The following is a 23,110-nucleotide window of genomic DNA, read 5'->3' as shown; positions in this document are numbered from 1 at the left end:
CAGACGTTGCCAGATTCTTTTAATAACGCAGAAAATCCAGTCTTGATTTAAGTCTTGAATTTGACTTTTGCGATTTGTTACATTGTTCCAGCAAGTTTACATGTACATGGCAACCCCTTTCTGTCCTCCAGTCTTGATGCAATAATTCATATAGCTTATCTTTTGCATGCCACAGTAAGGCCCTGCCAGCAAGGCAGTAATACTTCATCTCAGTCTACAGCTTTATTAACATGGGACGTTGTCATATTTTTCTTCTAGGAATCTGCAAACCAGATTGATTGACTGTCACTTGATTTAATAGTTAAAAAATTGAACAACATACTGCTCACTTGACTGACTTGAGCTCCAAAGTTTTCTTAGTCGGTTTGGTGTAGTTGACAAAAACTTTGACATCATACATTCATTTAACACAAAACAAAGTCATATGGACAGTGTTCTTTTGCATACCAGGGCCCAGCAATGTGGAATGAATTGCCCACTTAACTTTGACACAAAGACACAGTGATCACATTCAAGAGGGCTCTCAAAACTCACTTATTTCAACGGCAAGAACAAACTTAAAGACCTAATAATATTTCCTACCGTAAATATTCTCGGCATGTTTTTTATTTTTAATGTTTTTCTAATTTCATGGTGTTTGTTTTTGTAATAATATTATTATATGTTTTTTATCTTATAGGTATTGTCTAATGTAAAGTACTTAGAGCTTCTAAAGATTAGGCGCTATACAAAGTCCTCTATTATTATTATTATTATTATTATTAACACAAGGTCATATTATGTCCAAAGGTAAAAACATTTACAAAAACAATTATTATCCTCTTATATTTACTTCCTATACCTGTCAATTATTTGTCATCTTTGTGTTTTAAAGAAAGATAATGTAAGCTCTTAATATCAGATAAAATGAATGAGCGATATTAGTTTATTACTAAAATAGTCCATTTTAGTCAGAAGAGATTCAAACTTTGAACTAAAGTAGGACATTATCATCCTTAGGTATATCGAGATGATGAAACATAAGGTAGCTAGGGTATATCACCCTTAGCTGATGATGTGATAATCTGTGGAAGTGAGAAAAAATAATTGACACGTTTGTGTAATTGTGTCACAGACACACAAATATAAAAACCAATTCCACAAAAGCACTGTACCTTTTCATCAAATATTTAAGTCCAATTTTCATCGTTTCCCAAAACTGTTTTAGCAGAAGAGGTTTTCTTCAGGTGATCACAAATATATACAATCAGGTTAAAAATAATATATACAATCAGGTTAAAAATAATGTTCAAGAAAAAAATAAGCAACCTCCAGCTCATCATCATTACCATTAGCAACACTATCATCACTGTTGTCATCACCATACCATTATATCAGTTTAGATAATTCATTTTCTTCTTCTTCTTGCTTTTCTTCTTCTTCTTATAATAATAATAGGAAGAAGAATAAATAGATTTATTTATTTATATATTGTCATGGTAGCTTAAAACTTTTCAGTAATGACTAATTTTAAGATCAACCAATAACAGCATTCTCTCCAAAATTGTATAATCCTGTCAGTTTTACAGGCTTCCACATATCAAGAAACTCAGTGTATGTTACTTTATTTCTTATATATTGGTCACTATAAAGGGGGATGTACTTTAGGTATGACATTGTTTTTGGCTATATTTTAAATGTATTACCAGTAAGCGGTAATAATATATGGCTATATGTATATTAGAAGTAACACTGAAGAAACTTAGGCCATTAAAATATTAAAATATTAAATTGAAATAAATAATATAAAATAAAAATAAAAATTAAATTAAAATAAAGTTTTTGAAATGATATTGACATGGAAGTTTATAAAAGTTGATGATTAAAATTTACACGAACCTTGTGCATGCAACATTCGTGCAACAAGTTTTATCAATCTGCATAATAATTAAATAGTTATTCTTTTGTAGTTTCTATTTCTGTCCACATTTCATCTTTTTTCATAAGCCAAACGTTTAGTCTTTTATCTTCCAATATATATAAAACCTAGTACCAAAATAATAACTTTGTATTTTATTAGAATATCTAGTTTGAATGAATTATTAATAATTCTTAAACACAGTGCAAAACAAGAGCTAATGAAACTTAGCCAAAATTTTTCTTTATCATGCCTACAAAGAAACAAACCAAAAAATCATCTTGTCTCCGGAAAGCCATCTTAGATGGCTAGTAAAATTACACCAGAGACTCTTTTGATCTGCATATTTTCCATCACGTCCGTCAATTTCAATCCCATCACAGGGCAAAAGCAACCGAAGCTTGCTATCTAAGTAGAACCCACATGAGTTGATGTAATTAATAACAATGTCATCGTGGCCACTTTGGCTCATGCATAACTCCATACCAAACAAAATATTTGAAAAATGGAAAATCAGGAGCAGCACTCCCCAAAAGTGAGAGTCTTGCAACTGTAATACAATAAAAGAAAATAAATGGTAAAATATAGAAATAAAGAAATAAAACAATTTGTGACATATAGTAAACGGAAGCAGGACTCTACAGTGAATAAGCCACTCAGAAGTGGCACGCCAATGAGATTTTATGAAAGATTTCTGCAACCGTCCAGTTGAGAACTAATGACAATAAATAAACAAAAATGACATCTCTTCCCCTAGACAATCTCAATATGGACATGACGACAGACTGATGACAATATCCACTTTAACAAACATTTTTTCCATCACGTCCGCTTGATGGAAAATTTCAATCCCTTTTCGGACAGAAAGCAACGAAAGCAACCAACGTTTTGATCTCTAATAGAACACACATATGACGATTTATTAACGTTGATGTATTACTAATATGTAAAACAAAAAAATTGGAAAATATAGAAATATGGAACAAAAGTTAGCAGAAAGCGCAAGCTTAGACCGTTCTATGTCACACAGAGAGAGAGAGAGAGAGAGAGAGAGTTTTTACGCTAAGGGTATCACTTACAAATCGGTGATGCTGTTTTTTTAATTAAAACATTTGATAGAATCCATCGCCTTTCGTTGTTATTTTCATACATCTTTAGCTAAATTTTGGGTTTATTCAAGCATGATCTGTGCTTCTTCTTCGCCATAAAACACTCCAAGAAGGCAACTGTTTATTGTTCACGTATTATTCTTTTAAATGTATGACTAAGCCTACCCCACCCCCAATTTTCAATACGTTTGGAAAGAAGTGTGGTGTTTCAAATGCACTAAGAGTCGCGAATCATGATTCCTAATAAAATTATATTCGATCTCCCAGAGGAAAACTAAAAAAAAAACAAACAAACATGTTAATGCAAACTAGACTAAATGGAGGAAAAAGACGAATTCTTACATACAGAACTTGGACGAATAATGCCTATGTACGTATGGCCGGTAACATGAGTCATACAAAAAGTGGCGGGCAACAAATTGTTGATTTAGTGCGTATGCTACGTTAGGTCATTAAACATGGTAATTACTATTGATCAAATAAGATGAAGATTTAATCTCCTTAGCTGATAGATCTAGCTCAGATGAAACCTTGAAAACTCGTGCAGTACAATACAAGGCAGATTTTAAAATAAAATACACACAGACATTCATTAATGTGGATAGTCACTTTATCCTGATTGGAAAACAGTTCTTTTTTATATCAAATAAGAATAAACACTAACCTTATCTGTTAAATGTCCTCTGCAAAAATCTCAGCCGAATTCTGTAAATACGCCTGTACGCCTGTCGATTGTAAGTCTGGCTAACAGTGCCCCCCCCCCCCCCCCCGTCTTTGTTTGGATTTACGCTAGCTGATTTACATTTTAATCAGACCATTTACTTTCCATACATTTCATTTAATACCACATCATTTGGAATATGAGCTGATCATTCCATTCTGTTCTTCAGACCATTTCAACTAATGCCAGATCATTTGGAATCTGAATACATCATTTCAATTTTTGGGTTAAATCATTTAATTCTAGACTACATAATTTCATATAATGCTACGTCATTTAGAAGCAGATTTCATCAATCCGTCTCGTTCTTTAAATCATTTAATTTAATACCAAATAATTTGGAATCTGAATTCATCATTTCATTTGTTGAGTTAAATCATTTCATTTCATACTACGTAATTTCATTTAATAATATGTCATTTGGAAGCAGATTGTATCAATCCGTTTTGTTCTTTAAATCATTTTGTTTAATATCAGATCATTTGGAATTTAAATTCATGATTTCATTTGTTGAGTTAAATCATTTCATTTTAGACTACATCATTTTATTTAACAGCACGTCATTTGGAAGCAGATATCATCATTCCGTTTTGTTCTTTAAATCATTTTATTTAATACCAGATCATTTCATTTAATGCCACATCATTTGAAAGCTGGATTCATTGTTTTATTTTTGGGGTTCAATCATTTCATTTCATGCTACATCATTTCATATCACACAACATCATTTGGAATCTGAATTCATCATTCCGTTTGATGGGTTAAAACATTTCATTTCACTCTACATCATTTCATTAAATACCACGTCAATTGAAATCTAAATGCATCATTCGGTTTTGTTCGTTAAATCATTTCATGTGACACCACATCATTTGGAATCTGGATTTATCATTTCATTTGCTAGGTTAAATCATTTGATTTCATACTAGATCATTTGATTAATGTAATTTTGGCGGCGAAGGCTGCCCAAATGTGGGGACATAACAATTTGATAATAAGGCCACTGCTCATGACATGTTATGATGTTGTGGGGACATAACCATTTGATAATAAGATCACTGCTCATGACATATTATGATGTTGTGGGGACATAACCATTTGATAATAAGATCACTGCTCATGACATATTATGATGTTGTGGGGACATAACCATTTGATAATAAGATCACTGCTCATGACATATTATGATGTTGTGGGGACATAACCATTTGATAATAAGATCACTGCTCATGACATGTTATGATGTTGTGGGGACATAACCATTTGATAATAAGATCACTGCTCATGACATGTTATGATGTTGTGGGAACAAAACCATTTGATAATAAGATTACTGCTCATGACATGTTATGATGGAAAGCAAGAGGCTCTTGAAAGGACTGATGCTGTACTCACCAAAACAATTTTCCAAGATATCAAAAATCGGTTTGAACATAAAATAGTTAAATATTATTGCCTTCTTCTTGAAGCAGGAATGCTCTATATTTTGGCTTTGTATTTTATGGTGTCTGGATGCTTTTTTTCCTATCTTGTCTAAACAAAATAATATGTTGCTTCAATTAAAAAATATCTTCTTTAAAAATGATATATTGTTTAAACAAAAAATCTTACATCTTGCTTCAACAACACAATATTTTCTTTAAACAAGATAATTTGTGTTTAAATGAAATAATATATCTTGTTTTCTTGTTTTAAAGAAATATGTTTAAACAAAATATAGTTCGTAAAAATTAAATACCTTGTTTAAAGGTAATATTATTTTGTTTAAACAAAGCATAATCTTGTTTTTAATTGTGGTGTTCATCCACTTTTGTATTTAAATTTTAACTACATCATTAATCCTGCATGAATTTACAAACACAGTGAATGGTCAGAAAACTCTTAAGAATAACTGTGTATGCAAAATTTATAAGATTGTTTTATCTATCTAAATATAATGCACATATTTGTCTCTCAGTATGGCCACATTTATTTGTCTGCCTATTTGTATGCTTTTATGTTTGATGTACATGTAATAACGAAGTTGCTGAGTGAGTAATTGAAATTTGAACAACAGGTGGATGCTTTGATGAGTAAATATGTAAATGCATATATTTTGAAAGATGTAACACAACAATGGGTCAGATCACATTACATACTGTCAACCAACCCCCTAATAAAATAAGAAAGAAACAAAGCCTCCAAGAAACGGTCACAAGGGCGTGGTTTCATTTTGTCATTTATATCAAATTATATCCCATATATCAAATGTTTTCAATGAAGGATTAAAATAATTCCTGTGTAGCTTCAATAAACATTTTTCTAAAGCTTGTGACAAAAGGGCTATTTATGATGAATAAATAAAGATATCTAAATCTATGTTTTAAAGATAAAGTTAGTTTAAATACATGTAAAATTTTAATTAAGAGAACCTGATATTTCAACTAAACAATATATGGTTCTGAATAGATGGGTTAATCATTGGTTGTATATGTGATTTAAACAAATTGTATTCGAAATTGGAACCAAATTTTTGTTCATATAGATCTTTAAATGTAACATACTTATAGTTTGACTTGTGGTGTTCAAATGGAAACCACATACCTAAACCATTTTATTTTTGCTAAGACCTCATACATGGGCCAACATTAGCAGTTATGATTTCTAAATTAAATCCACTCCTGAAAGGGCCGAGAACTCCAGTCACCACAAAATCCTGTAACAGCCATCCAAATGGAGCTATAATTATGGCTCTAGCAGCAGAGAGGGTGAACAGACCATAAAATTCCGACAAAACAAATAAAACAAACAAATAAATCATCTCGTAGAAAGGTCCAGATTTTACAAATGAACTTTCCTTGAGATGTTTATTTTTGCAATGACCGATTGTGCTAATAAAACCTCAGTTCGAAATAGTAGCTGAAAAAATAAAGTACTCTACGTGTTTATTTATTTCTTGTTTATTTTTTTGACGACCAACGTTGGTAGGTACCCTCTCTGCTGCTATTAATTTACCACCATACCAAGTTTGATGAATATTTCTCAACTCGTTCTCGCTGTCGTTTTTCCTCATCTGTTTCATCTTCATCTGTTTCATTTTTATTTGTTCTATGTTTCAAGTAATATTCAAGTTCTGATGGTGGTTTTTCTATTTTGGGATTTATGTTCTTTCTGTGTTTATAATATATCATCAAACTTCTGTATCGATCTCCACCGCAATTTTTACAAATCTGATATAATCCTCTAACACCGTTGTTACAACCAACACATCTTCGTGGACCAGCATGAGGATTTTTCTTTATAAGATAATTATGTTTCTTGCAATATTCTCCACGGCACCTTTTGTTGCATTTATCTGTTGTTCCTTGACGTAACCACGCACAGTTGTTCATTATATTAATGATATCTATTTAATTAAATTTAATTTTATCATCACCCCTCTCTGCTGCTCCTCTTTTGCTGATATTAATTAAATTATTATGTTATAATAAAAATGGTACATCCAGAATCTCATACTGCAAGAACAGCACGAGAACGATTAGAAACAATTAAAAAATTTCTTCCTGTCAGAGACTCATTTAGAAAAAATCTGCAAGAGCAGCAAGAATCAAAAGTTGAGTACGAAGAAGACACTAAAAAACTATTTAAACCCGTCACTGTAGCTACTAAGAAAGCTGCATCGGCTGTTGAAAAAACTATATGGGGAGATATTAAAGAGGAAGATGAGAAGAGGAAAAGGGGTATTTTTCCGGTATTAGAACAAACTGCAGTACAGGCTGAAAAAACAGCAAGAAGAACCAAACAAACAAAGAAGATTTTACGAGACCTTCCAACTAACATAGCCGCAGCTCAACCTCCACCTGTTGATGAGGAAATACTTGAAGGTATTGAAGAACTTCGTACTGAAGTCGCCGATGTGAGAAAAAAACTTGCATCTAAATCCAAACCAGCAGGAGAAAACGTAGAATTAATTGCAAAATTTAACGAAGGAGTTGTTGAGGAAATTAGAAAAACTGAAAGAGAGAGATTACCTGAAGCAATATTAAATAGTATATCTAATAAATCTAATATTTTAAAACCCCGTTATGAAAAAACAAATGATGATAATTTCATTAAATGGATATATCGCGTATATTACAACAAAAAACAAGCTAGAGGTTCAGAATTTGAAAGACTTAAAGAAGAAGTAAAAAGACTTTATAGAGAGAGAGGGGAACAACTAGAACAAGGAGAGTCCTCCCAGTATCAGCTTCCTCCACCTCTGCAACAAATAAAACAACAACAATCTTCTTCGCCACAACAAAGGTTGATGTCGGAAATTAAAAAGGCTAAAGAGTCACTTAAATCACCCTTCTCGAAGAAAATTCCTGCACCGAAAATGACATTTACACCGACAGGTTCACCACATGGATTTCGAGAAGGTTCACCCCGGGACACCACTGAAGTACTTACTTCGGTAATGCAACCACCACCCCAAGATGAACCTAAAACAGGATCTGGTTTATGTCCTGATAATATCATCAATGATGTGTCACGGTTAGAAGTTCTCATAGGAGGAAAACGAGCTGGAAATAATTCACCAGAAATAACCAATGAAGCAGCTGATATTTGTCGGCGACTATTTCAAGGTGGTATCATGGATATTGGCGTTTACCGAGAACTTATTGATGAGCTCGTTGATGACTAGTTGTTAGATAAATGGTAAATAAAATAAGATGATTGTGCATGATAATCATCGTAAACCCACACAGGTTAGAGCGGTAAACTCACGATTACCAATCTATGAAGCAATTTACGGAAATGGACTTGGTGATGTCATTCGAGGATTATTCACGAGGATAGCTCCAAAAGTAGCACCTGTTGCAAAACAATTATCGATGAAGGCTATTGATATTGTTCGTGATAAAGCTCCTGGTGCAATTGTCAATGTTGCTGGTAAGGCGTTCTCGGCGATCAAAGAAAGATTATCACGATTATTGCGACGAAAACAACAACCACCGGTGAAACTGGCAAGTACTGAGGTGATGCCTGCAGATGTTAGTAAAATAATAAATCAGGCTGCAAATCAAAAACTAGCGGCGTTAGCAGATCAAGGACTCGGTGAATCTGGAAATAATATCTCAAGTTTGATATCAGGAAGTGGAACTTCCCGAGGTGGAACTTTCCGGCGGCGGTGATCAACGTGTTAGACGAAAAATAATTATAATAAAATGTTCAAGCGCGTGTCCGACACAGCATTTGATATGGAAGCACCCGTCCTTAAGGATGAATCTGTACGTGATTATCAATTTTATTCCTATGACGCAAAACAACCAAATCAGCCGGGGAGAATCGAATTACAGGTTCATGATACAAGTAGATACTTTTTACCCGCTGATGCCTTTCTTGAGGTAGAAGGTACAATTATAAAAACGGATGATACTAATTACTTAGATCCAGTAAAAATTGGTTTTGTCAACAACGGGATCATAGCATTATTTAGTGGCGCCACATACATGATTGATGGAAAAAATATTGAATCAATTCAGAATGATGTCGACGTTGCTACAACAATAATTGGTCTGGCGAGATATTCTGATGATTATACAAGATCAGCAGGTCCCACAATGATGTTTGTGAAAGATAACTCCAATCACCCTGAAAGCGATCCGTATAATATAAGACGACCAAGAGATTTTGCCGATGCCGCTGATGCTGATATCTGGCCAGTGGTTCATGGTTCTAATGAAAATTTCAATTTGGGATTTGCAGCACGTAGAAATATGTTGCTAGGAGGCAATAGAGGTTTTTCATGTACAATTCCACTATCGCATATTTTTGGATTTTGCAGGAATGTTAAAAAGGTTATTTTTGGAGCTAGACACACGGTTGTTCTTGTAAGAAAGAACGATGATAATGATGCTCTGTGGAGGCCCGTTGGTGATGCTGGTAAAGTAATATTATCAAAACTTTCATTGTGGATGCCGGTAATGACTCCAACGATCGCAGAAGAACAGCGATTAATTTCTTTCATGGATGCAGGTGGTAAATCCTTGTTGTCATGGTTAACAACAAGCACAGACAGTATGCAAACTAACGTTAACGGTCAGTTTACATGGCATATAGCATCACAACAGGGTGTTTCTGCACCACGACATATTTTTATTGCTTTTCAGAGAACTGATCGTTTAAACTCACAAGTTCACTCTCATATGATATTTGACCAACTAGGTCTCACAGATATTTCTTTACGGATAAACGGACAACAGGAACCAACAGAAAATGTACAACTAAATTATGCATTAAATCACATAGGACGTGCATATCATCGTTTGATGTCATTTATGGGACGTGATCAAAATGTTGATACTGGGTTGCAAATATCACAACTAGATTTTAAAAAATTGTACCCGATTTATTATTTTTCATTAGAACATCTTGATCTATCAAAACAATCTGTCGTTGATATACATCTCAAAGCAGCATTAAATACCGGTGGTGGTGTTGATTACAGAGCGATCGCGGTCATACTTAGCGACAAGGCCATGTTACTTGAAGGTGGCAGTGGTCGAATGAGGGTCGTTGATGCACCGGTGGAAAATCTTTAATCGTGTTATTTAGAAAAATATATTTTATATAAAAATGTCGTATAGTCATGTTAATGTTACTCTGACTCCTGGTCAGGTAAAAAAGCTTCAATCAAAAACCGCCAACAAATGCGGAACTAAAATATCACTAAAACGAGATCAAATTGGTGGTGGTCCAAACAAATTATCGTTGACAAATAATCAGATTAAACATTTCAATAAAGCCCTAGAATCAAAAACTGGAGTTCAATTCCATCTCTCCTCGAGCGCCATCAAAGACATGGTTAAAACGGGTGGTATATTTCCACTTCTTGCGGCCATTCCGGCATTAATAGCTGCAGCTGCTCCAGCCGTAGCAAAAGCGGCCGCGTTAGGTGCTGTTGGAACAGCCGCTGGAATGGCACTAAAGAAAGCAACAGGGCGGGGATACAAAAAAAGGGGCGCGGTCTAAGATTACCGGGATCTCGTTGGGGGAGAGGCCTAAGGCTTCCAGGGTCATTTCGTTAAATGTTCCATCATCAAATTTTGATTTACTTGATGCTGCTAAAAAATTAAAAATATCCGCCTTTAGAGGTGTTTTTATGCGAGATCAATTACCGAAACAACCAAACAAACTAGAAACAGGTATTATTAATCTTGACAAACGTTCCGGACCCGGTACTCATTGGGTATCATACGCGGTTGACCCGCGTGGAATTGTTTATTTTGACTCGTATGGGTTAGCACCACCTGTTGAATTTATCAAGTATGTCGCACCACTCCACGCAACAACTAGCGGTTATAAAGTTTGGTATTCAACGCTACCCACACAAACAATGACAGATCCGCCAATATGCGGCCGTGAAGTAATTAATGTACTCGACGCTATATCAAAATCATCCATGCCGCCACATAAAGTCGTGCACGATTATACAAGCAACCGATATGTTGCGCGTAAAGCATTTTAAACAACGGATCTTATTATAATGGTTGACATTTACGGAAGATCTTCTACTGGTAAGAAAATAAAATCCGACGTTGATCTGTCAAAGTATGCGACTAAAGATGACCTCGCTGATATTATGAACCTTGCTGGAGTTGACCCAGATGAAGTTGTTATTTTTCAAGATCGATACGGTAAACTAAAAACCAGCAATATCAGATGGAATGATATAGTCCGGCGAGTACTCGGTGCAGTTACGGATAATATTCCCGTGTTTACTGATAGCGGCAAAATCAGAGATTCAAGTATGTCACTTAAAACCATTAGAGATGAAATTGTAAAAAGTGTTGCTAATCGCGTGAGAAACACCGGTGACACAATGATGGGTGAACTCAGCATGAACGGAAACAAAATAGTAGTTTTAAAAGATCCAACATCTGACGAAGACGCAGCAACAAAAAAATACGTCGATGTCAACTATGGCACCGTAGACGGTAAATTATCCACGCTACGGGCCGAGTATGACGTTCACACGGGCGCGTTTACAAGGCTTCGAAGAAATTTTCAAAAAACCGATGATGCCATAAATAAGTTCTTTGGAAATCCTTCCGTCATTGACATGAAACTCGTTGATATCAAAAGTAACCTAGACACGATCAAACGAACACAACTAGACATCGTAGCGGGAATTCCTGAGATTATCAATAAAACCAATCTGATTAAAATTCCAGCTGAAATAACTCCCGGGCATATCACAAACATCGTATGCACGGTATCATCGGGATTCGCAACATGGTCAAAACAAAATAATACCATCAAATATACCGCAACAGTCACTGGCGTGTACAGGCTGTCTGTGTTTAGTGCTGCAAAATTTTACATATTTACAACGTTTCCATGGCGTCATTCCACCGACAGGTTTCCCGGGGTTGTATCTGTTGTATTAAATAGCGGAACCGAAGAAGTATTTATGCTGGAAGCAGCTGATAAGGAATTAACCGCAACATCTTACTGGTGGTGTTTGGAATTTGTAGCTGAAACACCTCAATTGTTTACTGCATAAAAATATATATGGACGGTGCACAATACAGATACAATCAAGCGCGTGAATGGCAGGCTGCGCTAAAAGATCAAGTCGATCAATATACAGTAAAAGTAAAAAAATATCGACGACGATTGGTTATCGTTGATGTGATTGTTTATTCAGTATCCGCTGTTGTTGCTGGAACCGGTGTAATATTATCAGCGTTGACAACGATGGCACCAGTAGCTGTAACTGTTTGTATTTCAGCAGCAACAACTATTGCAGGTGTGCTTGGTATCATCACAAAAAAAATATGTACTTGTACGAACGAAAAATTATCCGATTACAAAATAAAATTACATACAGCGACGGTAGCATACTCGAAATTATCCTCGTTGTTATCAGCGAGTCTCAGTGATGGAATTATATCTGATTTCGAATTTTCAATGATGACCAAAATATACGATGAAGGTATTAAAGATACAAGTATTAATAATGACAGAATTACTCCAGCAGATCGTGACCAACACAACTCCGCCAAAGATAACGATGATCTAGGTAAGTTCAACTAATCCTGAATTTAGTGTTAATTTTCCTACTGCAATTCCAGTAAAAGAAATAGCACTAGCACAATTACGGGTATATTACAGCTGGCCAAATATCAGATCAAAATCATTTAATGGTACACCAGCAAATAATTCGCTTGTATTTACTAACAAGAACAAATCCGATGGAACACCTGACTGGGTTGTTGTTGAAATACCAACCGGCAGTTACCAGATTGAAGAGATCGGTGAGGAATTTGCACGTAGAATAAAATCAATAACGGGAAAGGAATCAAAAATATCAATAAACGTTCATGAGCCGACGTTGTCCTCGACGGTTGAAATAAACTTGCCTGATTATGCCGTTGATATTTATCAATCTTCAATCAGATCCGTGCTAGGATGGCCTGAAATATCACCACCGATAACACCGATACCACCAGAACCGAAAAAGTCTGATTATGTCACGGATAGACAATCATATCATCAAATTTATCCATTATACAGGGGGGTAATACCTATTTTAAAAAGTAAATCGATGCTTGACAAGTTTATCTTTCGCGAAGATATTGAGGCATGGTTTTTTACAAATCCGGAGGAAGGGGGATATGATGTGATTTTTAATCGGAGTGATATTATTAGATTTTTTCAGGAAATCAATCAAGAGTGTAAAAAAACAACTAGATCAACTAAATCAATATTTTAACGAACATATTTTTGACATATCAGCGTCATCGCGTGAAAAAATCATCACGCGTGTGGAAAGATTAAATCAGCTTATATCAGACATGGAATATTTTAATAACCGAATAGTTCAGGCGATGGTTAGTCTTTTAAAATCACCTAAAAATTCTGATGCAAAGGCATGGTTAGAAAAATATAAATTAACAGAAGCCGATGTACCAAATTTTAAATTCCCCGGGTATAGTGTAACCGAGTTGAGAAAATCTGTCAGTGATGTCATTGATGAGTTTTTTCCTAAAATACTCGATGCGTGGAAAAAACTAGTACCACCTCCAACCGTTCTCAGATATGATAATGATCCACACGGCGGCGGAAGACACGTATCTCCGCGGATCGTTAATATAACACCGACGGTCGCGGTCAATCTGGTTTGTGACGTAATCGATGGCAGCTATCAAATAGATCTCGGAAGATCAAATCAAGCTCAACAAGGATACATCCTGTACACGTTCACACCACAAGTTCCCCCTGGAAATTTAATCGTGCAAGAACCAACTAATCACGTGTATTTGCGGTGTCACAATAATATGTTAACACGAATCAATTTTAAACTCACAGACCACCTTAATCGCTTAATTGACATACGTGAAGAAGAGCTTGTAATAAATCTGTATGTAAAGTCCTAGAACTTTTGTCTTAAGGATTTCTGTCGTAAGACTTTATCGTAGATCTTCATGTGGAGGAGGGTTTTACACGCGAGGATTTCTTAACAGTTAGAAGAACATTTGTAACAGAGATCAGAATCAAATTCGATCAACTTAAAAAAAATAATATTTATTAATTTTACTGAAATTGTACAAATTACTTGATTTTGACTACCAACTACCCCCTCAGAAACATAAAAATGCACGAACTACTTGATTTTGACTACCAACTACCCCCTCAGAAACATAAAAATGCACGAACTACTTGATTTTGACTACCAACTACCCCCTCAGAAACATAAAAATGCACGAACTACTTGATTTTGACTACCAACTACCCCGTCAAAATCAAGAAAGTTCTAACCTTGTCAAATTGTTCCTAACAAATTTTATTTATTAATAATATTATTTTTACGGAGATTTTTATTTTTTTTTTACTAAAATACAACGAAATTGCTCAATTTTCCTGATTTTGACTACCAACTACCCCGTCAGAAATCAAGTAATTCGTGCATTTTTCTTTGATTTTGACTACCAACTACCCCGTGAGAATCAAGTAATTTGTACATTTTTCTTGATTTTAGTAAAAAAAAATAAATTAATTCAGTAAATAAATAAATTAATTCAGAAATAAATAATTTGTAAAATTAAGAAATTGTACAAATTTGTTAAATTTCAGTAAAAAAAAAACAAATTACTAACCCATCAAATTCAGAATAATATTTCTGATCAAAGATCTCAGTCATCTTCAAAATTACTACTTTGGATCGTTTCACCAGTAACGAAGTTACCTTGGATCGTTTCACCAGTAACGAGGTTACTCTGGATCGTTTCACGATCTAACATTATTTTTCTTAATAGTCTTATGCGAGTACTAATCGTTTTTTTTGCCTCATACTCGTGGGATAATAACGACTTAATTCTTTCTACGGCGGTAGAAAGAGGAACGAACTCCTTCACATGATCATCTTCTACGGTAGCTAGCGACTGAAACATTGCCGATTGAATCCGTTTCATGAGACTGCATTCAGATGATAGTGTGTGTGTCCCCATGGTTTTACGTTCTTGTAAAATCTCAAAGTCAGAAACTATTTTTTCAGGATTAAGTTCATCAGATATATTAATTCCATCTTTTTTTAATTTTTTAATAGCGACAATTACATCATTGATATTTTCATGGTTCATTATATAATATATAAATCTTTAAAATAAAAAAAAAATATCCCAGAACCCCTTCGAGTTCGTCGGGATGTTTCTGGGACAGCACAAACATATAACTTAATTAAGGTACGCTCAGCAAAAACCCACCCATAATAATTAATCCAGTGGGTGATACGAAAAATAGGTATCAACCACAAGTCAATATTGTGGGTGAATTCTGCTGAGCGGAGGGGTTCTTTGCGGTTCCCCCCACTATTATAAAAATCGCAATTATGCGCACCACCGACAAATTGTCAGCCATGGGGATTCGATCCTGGACCGCGAGCGTCACAGTCCAATACCATACTGATCGAGCTATCAAACATTGTTACGAACATATGTTTCGGAAGTTAATATATAGCTAGCTATATAGCTAAGGAACCAATATTTACAGTAAACAGCGGTTTCTGAATAATAACGGTTTCTGTATTTAACAGTTTCTGTATTTATAACAGTTTCTGAATAATAGTTTCTGTATTTATAACAGTTTCTGAATAATAACAGTTTCTGTATTTATAACAGTTTCTGAATAACAGTTTCTGTATTTATAACAGTTTCTGAATAATAGTTTCTGTATTTGTAGCTGGTTTCCTAAGCAGACCGAAAATCAATAATAATAGTGGCATTAATGCACCAGTCAAAGAACTTTCCAGAGTGTAAGTTCAGTGAACACACAACTGCAGGTCAATTACAATGAGTAACGGTTTCTGTTTCACACACAGCTTCCTACGGATCATGTGTTGTATGATGGGAAAATATTTAAAAAACATAAATAATACTTCTACGAGTAATTAGTTACGATGTAATTAGTTACGATGTAATTAGTTAAACTGACTAATTACGATCATAAAAAACCAACCATCTACGAAGAAAACTATATATTACAAAGTAATCTCCCCCTAAATCAAAAATTCAGTAGTGTATGGAGGACCTACTGTGACATAAATTAAAAAAATTAATTCAATGTGGTGATGATAGTTAATAATGTGGTGATGATAGTTATTGATACTGAAATGTAATTTTCTGTTTATATTTTTTCGATAAAGCTGTTTTATATATATTTTCTGCCACTCTTTGTACTGATTGCGGGTGAATATCAAAATATTTCGCCGCTGAACGCATCGAACGAAACATAATTTCTTCACCAGTTTCCATGTTTGTGGAAATTACTACCCTTCTAGAAACTGTCTTACATCTTCCTGTATTTCCACGTGTATTATTCTCGCTGTATGTGACAACACGAAGGTTGGATAAATTATTGTTTTGAGGATTTCCATCAATATGATCAATAACAAGACCGTCATTGATCACTCCGAAGAAACATTCATACGTAAATCTATGACAGAAATAATGTTTCTTTCCAACTGTAAATCTAAGATAACCAACATTATTAATACAACCAACTTGTTTCTTCAACTTGCAGTGTCTGATGATACCATTAATATTTGATTCATAGTTTGTTATGACAGGATGTGGGACAAATATATTTTGCTCCATTATAATAATATTATATGTTTAAATCATTGTTTGTCTGAAATCTTGATATATAATCCTTCACGGATTTTATAGCGTTTTCACCGCTATTATTTTTTTTGTCATAATATCTTTTAAGTTCTCTGAACCGTTTCCCGCCGCACTTTCCACATAATTCTGTCTTTCCACGTACTCCAATACCACACCGTAGACATGGTATTGGTCCTAGACTTCCTCGTCGTATGTTTTGTGAGTGCATCCAACAAAATTCCTTTCTACAGGATTTGTTGCATCGATTTACTGAGCCGATCATCAACCATCTGCATTGGGACATTGTATATATATATATATAATTTTCTTTATTTAAATATTTGTTTTAATTATATGAACGAGTTTGAGAGATTATCCCAAACTAGGCCTGTTAAGTATAAATTCAACCTTGACAGATTATCTTCTGACTTGCCAGTACGAGATCTGGTTGATCCGAAAAATAAAAGTTTGATCTCGAAAATTCATGACGCTAAGAAAGAATTTTACACGGATGGTGCATCTCATACATGGTCAACGTTCAAGATCATACGAAACACTGACTTTGTCACGGACGCTACAATGAATGACAAGCGAGCGGCAACTATCATTAACTACATCGCTGAATACGAGGGCAATCAAAAATATTTCTTCAGAGTAAAATTTATTGTATTAACAGAAACAGGTAGTTGGATTATCCGTGACAAATATGATCCTGTCCTTAATAATAATAAAACTATCATATTAAGTAAAAATTCCAGACCGGGTCTATTGACTGGTATTGATAAACCGTATTATGAGCGAGCGTATCCTGTAACAGCGGTTATTTATGGAATTTATGAGATAAATAAAAAACCTAACGTTGATAAACTAGCGCCGATGAAATTATCATCCTTGACCTTGTCAAGGCTAAATTGTGTGGCTGAACGAGTAATAGAACACTTTACAAACGCGATGCGTGGAAATGGATTAACCGATTTAAGGCGTGAAAAAATAAACTCGTGGGCTGATTCAGTTAGGGATACTGGTGCTACAATAAAAGATGTTGCTGAGTTAGGAAAAATATTAAAATTTCCAATAACTGTGGCGACAATAACGGGAGAAGTACTGTACCAGTCGAAATATAAATCGAAAGGAGCTCCAATAAATATTATCGATCATAACGCGCACGCATGGACTAACGCAGTAACAATATTTCCACGTGATCGAACTGTTAGATTTTACCCCACAGATATGGCTGTGGCAGATATGAGTATGTTTGATTTTATTAACGAAATAAGTAAAACCGATCCTGTATCGGTATGGTTATTCAAAAGTAATGAGGAGGGTGAATTTGATCAGTTTGTCAAACCGAACGGTGAAATATATCGCACAGAATCCCTCCATGACGAGATGAAAAATCTTGCGACGTTTTTACAGTGCAAGCACGCGGAAAATACTGACAAATTACTAACTAATTGTTTTACCGTTCCATCTGTTGCGGCTCATTTCGCCAGAGAACGAAATTCATGGAAACCAACACGATTTGATTTACTCGAGGACGTACGTGCAAGTTGCGTCGAATATGGACATGGCGGATTATGGAATACCAAATACAATTACAATGATGTTATTTCGGTTGATATGGTTGCATGTTATCCAGGAAGTTTTCTGGGATACGGAGATTGTTCTACGTACTTTGAAAGATTTGGTCACCCTACAAACGAGATGACGCGAGTGGCAATTAATGGACCATTACCTGATTTTGATCTGACTGGATTCGCCTGTATTGAGTCGTTCGAGTTTAACGAAAATCTTCACAAGATTTGTTATGTTTGGTTTGGCAGACATTTTTGTGAAAAACGTTGGGCACCTATAGTTTTGTTGCGATATATGCTAGATTGTATGATACTGACATCGTTGGTGGTCAGTGAGGCAATTATATCATATCATGCACAGACCAAAGTTTGGTTGCCCATGTCAGATTCTGAAGTTATCAGCGAGTTTAAGGAAAAATATCCTGATGTTTCCGAAGATGATATTCCTAAAATTCTCGAGATTAAACTCAAAACCGCAAAAGATCTCGGTAGAAAAATTATAGGTAAATTTACTCAAGGTGGTGCATATGATTATAAAAGACATCACGCACGATTAATTTTAGATGATGCCGAGTACGATTTTATAATCGCTGATACAACGGCGAAAAATACATTTGTAAATCGAGAGAGTGTTTATTTATCCGACGGAACAAAATTAGGTACGATCGTTAGTTACATAAATGACGTATCCCCGCAATATACTCATCTAAGATCTTCCATGTTGGCTTATGTTTCTATAAATTTATTATCGATGATTAATAGATTTCCTGAGACCGCAGTCAGAGTCGCAACAGATTCGTTTTATATTTCAAGTAAATATTTAGAACCTGTTATGAAATTTACAAGTAATGATGAACGATGGGGTTCGTGGAGAATAAAAAAGGAACTATTACACAATTACACAGAATCAGCAGATGTTCCAGTGAGAGATGTTTATCGTGAGGGTAATAAAATATCAGAAATGTCGAAGGCACCATCGTTGAGTGATCCAATAACTAGATATAAGACAGTATATCTCAATGGACCTGGTGGATGCGGCAAAACAACTCGAACGATTAATGTTTTTAGAAATTCAGATATGATCGTGCTGACACCCACACATAGACTTGCACGTGAGATGAAACAGCGGCAAGTACAATCGTGCACGTATCATAGTTTCTTCCGATGGCGCGGGGATACATGGACTTCTGAACGGATGGGGGAAAAATATATACCTAAAATAATTATTTGGGATGAGATATGCACGGTCTCATTGGATACATTAAAAATGTTTCTTGATTGGTTGTTGACGAAAAATACCGCCATAATAATGTGTGGCGATCATGGTCAACCGCCGCCCTTTGTTGGACCATCTCCACATGATTGGTTAAAAAATTTCGTTGATTATTACGAAGAAATAGATGATGATCATAGAGCTCTTGATGCAAATTTGAAGGAGTTTAAAAAATTAATCAGATTACAATCAAACAAAATTCAGTGTGAAATAATACGTGGAGTGATCTTAGAGACATCAATGAGTGATTTTTTGAACTCATGGAGACCCACCGATTTGATCGTAGCAAGTAGAAAAATAATCAGAGACGCTTTACAACAACAGTTATTTCAGCTACATAAAGAACAATATTCAGAACTACCCGTACCGTTGTGTTATAGACCATCAGATACACGAAAACAGAATATTAATGTTGATATTCCAGGACCCTTGACAGAGTCAAGGAAACAGAATCTCGTATTAAATGATATTGTCGCCGTTGATATCAGTGTGGTCGAAGATGCATTACGCGCTGACAAATCTCCATGGGTGTTGGGATACGCTATGACAATCCACTCGTCACAGGGATTAACTATTTCTGATACACGAGTCTGGATTGTAGACGATCGAATCGAGTGGTCAAATTTAGTTTATTTAGCGGTATCGAGGGTCAGAAATATATCTCAATTACGTAGAATTATAATTCCTGAAATCGTTGATAAATTTAACATCATCGATGATGATATAATAAGAAAAAAATTAATCGGATACAAACAATCTGACAAAAAAAATAAACGTGACTTTGATCTTGATGTTGAATTTATTATTGAGTTAAAACAGCAGCAGAACAATCATTGCACCAGTTGTAATTGTATAATGTTATGGCGATATTCAAGTAATGATTCAAGACAATTCACCGTAGATAGAAAAGATAATAGTCGCGGTCATACACGAGAAAATACCATGTTAACCTGTCTTGAGTGTAATCGACGTAGAGGCGCTAGCGCCTTGAGTGCTGGCACTAGTGCTAGTTAAGTGATCGAAATCACCGAAGTGATCGCGGCGGTAGTTGTGTATCCTCGGGAATTATTTGTAGTTGTTCACGTGTAAATCCACGTTGAGGAGCAGCAGAATCTAATCTGTAGATTGCAGGTCTGGAAACGCCTACATTTCTTCCAGTGGATCTTGTCACGGTAGATATTTTGTGTGTGGTAACACTCCAAATAGGATCAGTTGCTCTCGCGCTACCACCTTCAAGTTCACCAGGCTCATATAAATATCTGACTGTGACATCACCTAATATTTTTTGTTTTCCAGCATCTTTCCGTTGTGTTGGTATATTTTTTTTTGTGACCGCGCTAATGGGTTTCATGTTGGTTGTTCGTGTGATTTCATTATTTAATGCAGCTATCACGATTGGTAATCTTGCAACCCATTCACGAGATCTCTTATCCTGAATAAATTCCCTCGCGTATTGATATCCAAATAACCGCTCAGCGAGTGTTCGATTAAATCGCTCAACAATTGCTTGATCACGGTGAATTGCGGTATGACCTCGTCGTATTTTGGTATTATGTCGTTTCATCAGCGATGATACTGGACCAAGAAATTCCCTACCAGGATCAACCTGTAGTAGCTGTGGCCATCGTAGACCACCTTGTGGTCCAAGTCCTCGTTGATAAATTCGTTCAAACGAATCAGCTACTTCAGATGATGTTTTCGCCGATAGCGGTTCTGCTTCTTTATATCTACTTGCAACATCAACTACGGTTAGCGCGTACTTGTACGTTTTTCCACGCACAGTATCATGCGGTAAAAACAGAATATCAGCTTGATGAACTTCATTAGGAACACTGACATCGAAATACGAGTACTGAATTTGTTTAGGACGTGGTAGATAAATTTGCCATATTGCTTGTTTAGATAATCACGTTTTAGCAGTAGAATGTTTAACCGATGCTGCATCAGCGAGTTTACCAATTGCTGCTTTGCCTCTCCAGTATCCTCTCGGTGAATAATAAATTGATTCCATTATTAATTACCAGCCCCAATCGCTATTTACCTTTCATCGAGGATCTTACTAACCAATTAGCTAATGATTCTCTAATATTTTTATTTTTTTATAGAATTTAATGAATGAATTAATTTTACATCTGCAATATGCCTATCTTGTAGATTTTGACTTTTATAAGCTACATCATGAGCATGACAAGCTCGATCAATAGCATTTATTGGTTCCTCGCCTGGTTTTGGTTGATCTTGATTATCGAGCCTGATATCAAGTCGAGTACCAGGACCGCAATAATTATATCCTGGTAGATGTTTTTCTCCGCTGTATTTAGCCCATGGAGCACCTGGAAACTTTGACATCAAATTAGCAATATCACCACCGCGCTTATTAGGTAAAAACGAAAATTTCTTTCTACAGCATACAGAACATTTTCCACCGTACGCTATTTTTTTATTTTTTGTTGTAACCGTAGCTAAATCAATAGTTGGAGTTTTAACTTTACAGCGTAAACAATATAAATTCATGTTATAATATATATGGATATAATTGATTTCTCAGCAACTCGGCAGCGAGAGCCAGTTAAGCATCATCCTGCGCTACCGAACTCCATCAGAATGATTATCATAGGACCATCTGGATCGGGTAAGACGCAATTATTACTTAATCTGATAATGAGATGGTTGAAATGGGATAAGTTGTATTTAGTAGCACCATCCGTTGATGATCAACGATGTTATGATGTACTTAAAGATTTCAATGAAAACGCGCGATTACTGGATGAAGATAATGATGTTATAGAGTTTATAACCGATATTGATGAAGCACCATCCGTAGATTCCATAGACGGATTTATTAATAATTTAGTTGTATACGACGATGTGATGCTAGATAAACAATCAAATCCAGCCAGAATATTTTCCCGAGGGAGACATAAAAATACAGACGTGATCTATGTTACTCAACGATATACACAAATTCCGAAGGTGATCAGAGACAACTGCAACATTTTAGTTGTGTTTAATGGCGTAGACACACACACGTTGCGAAATATTCATCAAACCTGGTGTGGTGGTGACATGGATATAATTAAATTCAAAAATTTCTTCTCACGAGCGCAAGCTACCCCGCATGGATTTATAACAATAAATTTACATGATCCAAGAACAAGATATCGTGTGGGTATTGATAAAATATTTGGGTAACAGGGGTGATGATAAAATTAAATTTAATTAAATAGATATCATTAATATAATGAACAACTGTGCGTGGTTACGTCAAGGAACCACTAACAATTGTAATAAAAAATGCCGTGGAGAATATTGCAAGAAACATAATTATCTTATAAAGAAAAACCCTCATGCTGGTCCACGAAGATGTGTTGGTTGTAACAACGGTGTTAGAGGATTATATCAGATTTGT

The 23,110-nt window shown here is 35.2% G+C and overlaps 1 protein-coding gene across 1 annotated transcript in view; it reads left to right on the top strand.

Moving 5' to 3' along the window:
- Positions 1-23,110, top strand: part of LOC149776730 (RAB6A-GEF complex partner protein 2-like) — a 64,199-nt gene that overhangs the window by 11,539 nt on the left and 29,550 nt on the right. The gene's annotated exons all lie outside the window — the stretch shown is intronic.

Source organism: Sinohyriopsis cumingii, chromosome 18, assembly GCF_028554795.1.
Source record: "Sinohyriopsis cumingii isolate HCF-2022 chromosome 18, ASM2855479v2, whole genome shotgun sequence".
NCBI classification, from domain to species: domain Eukaryota; kingdom Metazoa; phylum Mollusca; class Bivalvia; order Unionida; family Unionidae; genus Sinohyriopsis; species Sinohyriopsis cumingii.
The sequence above is the reverse complement of the archived record's forward strand: the minus strand, read 5'-3'. Positions and strand labels throughout refer to the sequence as shown.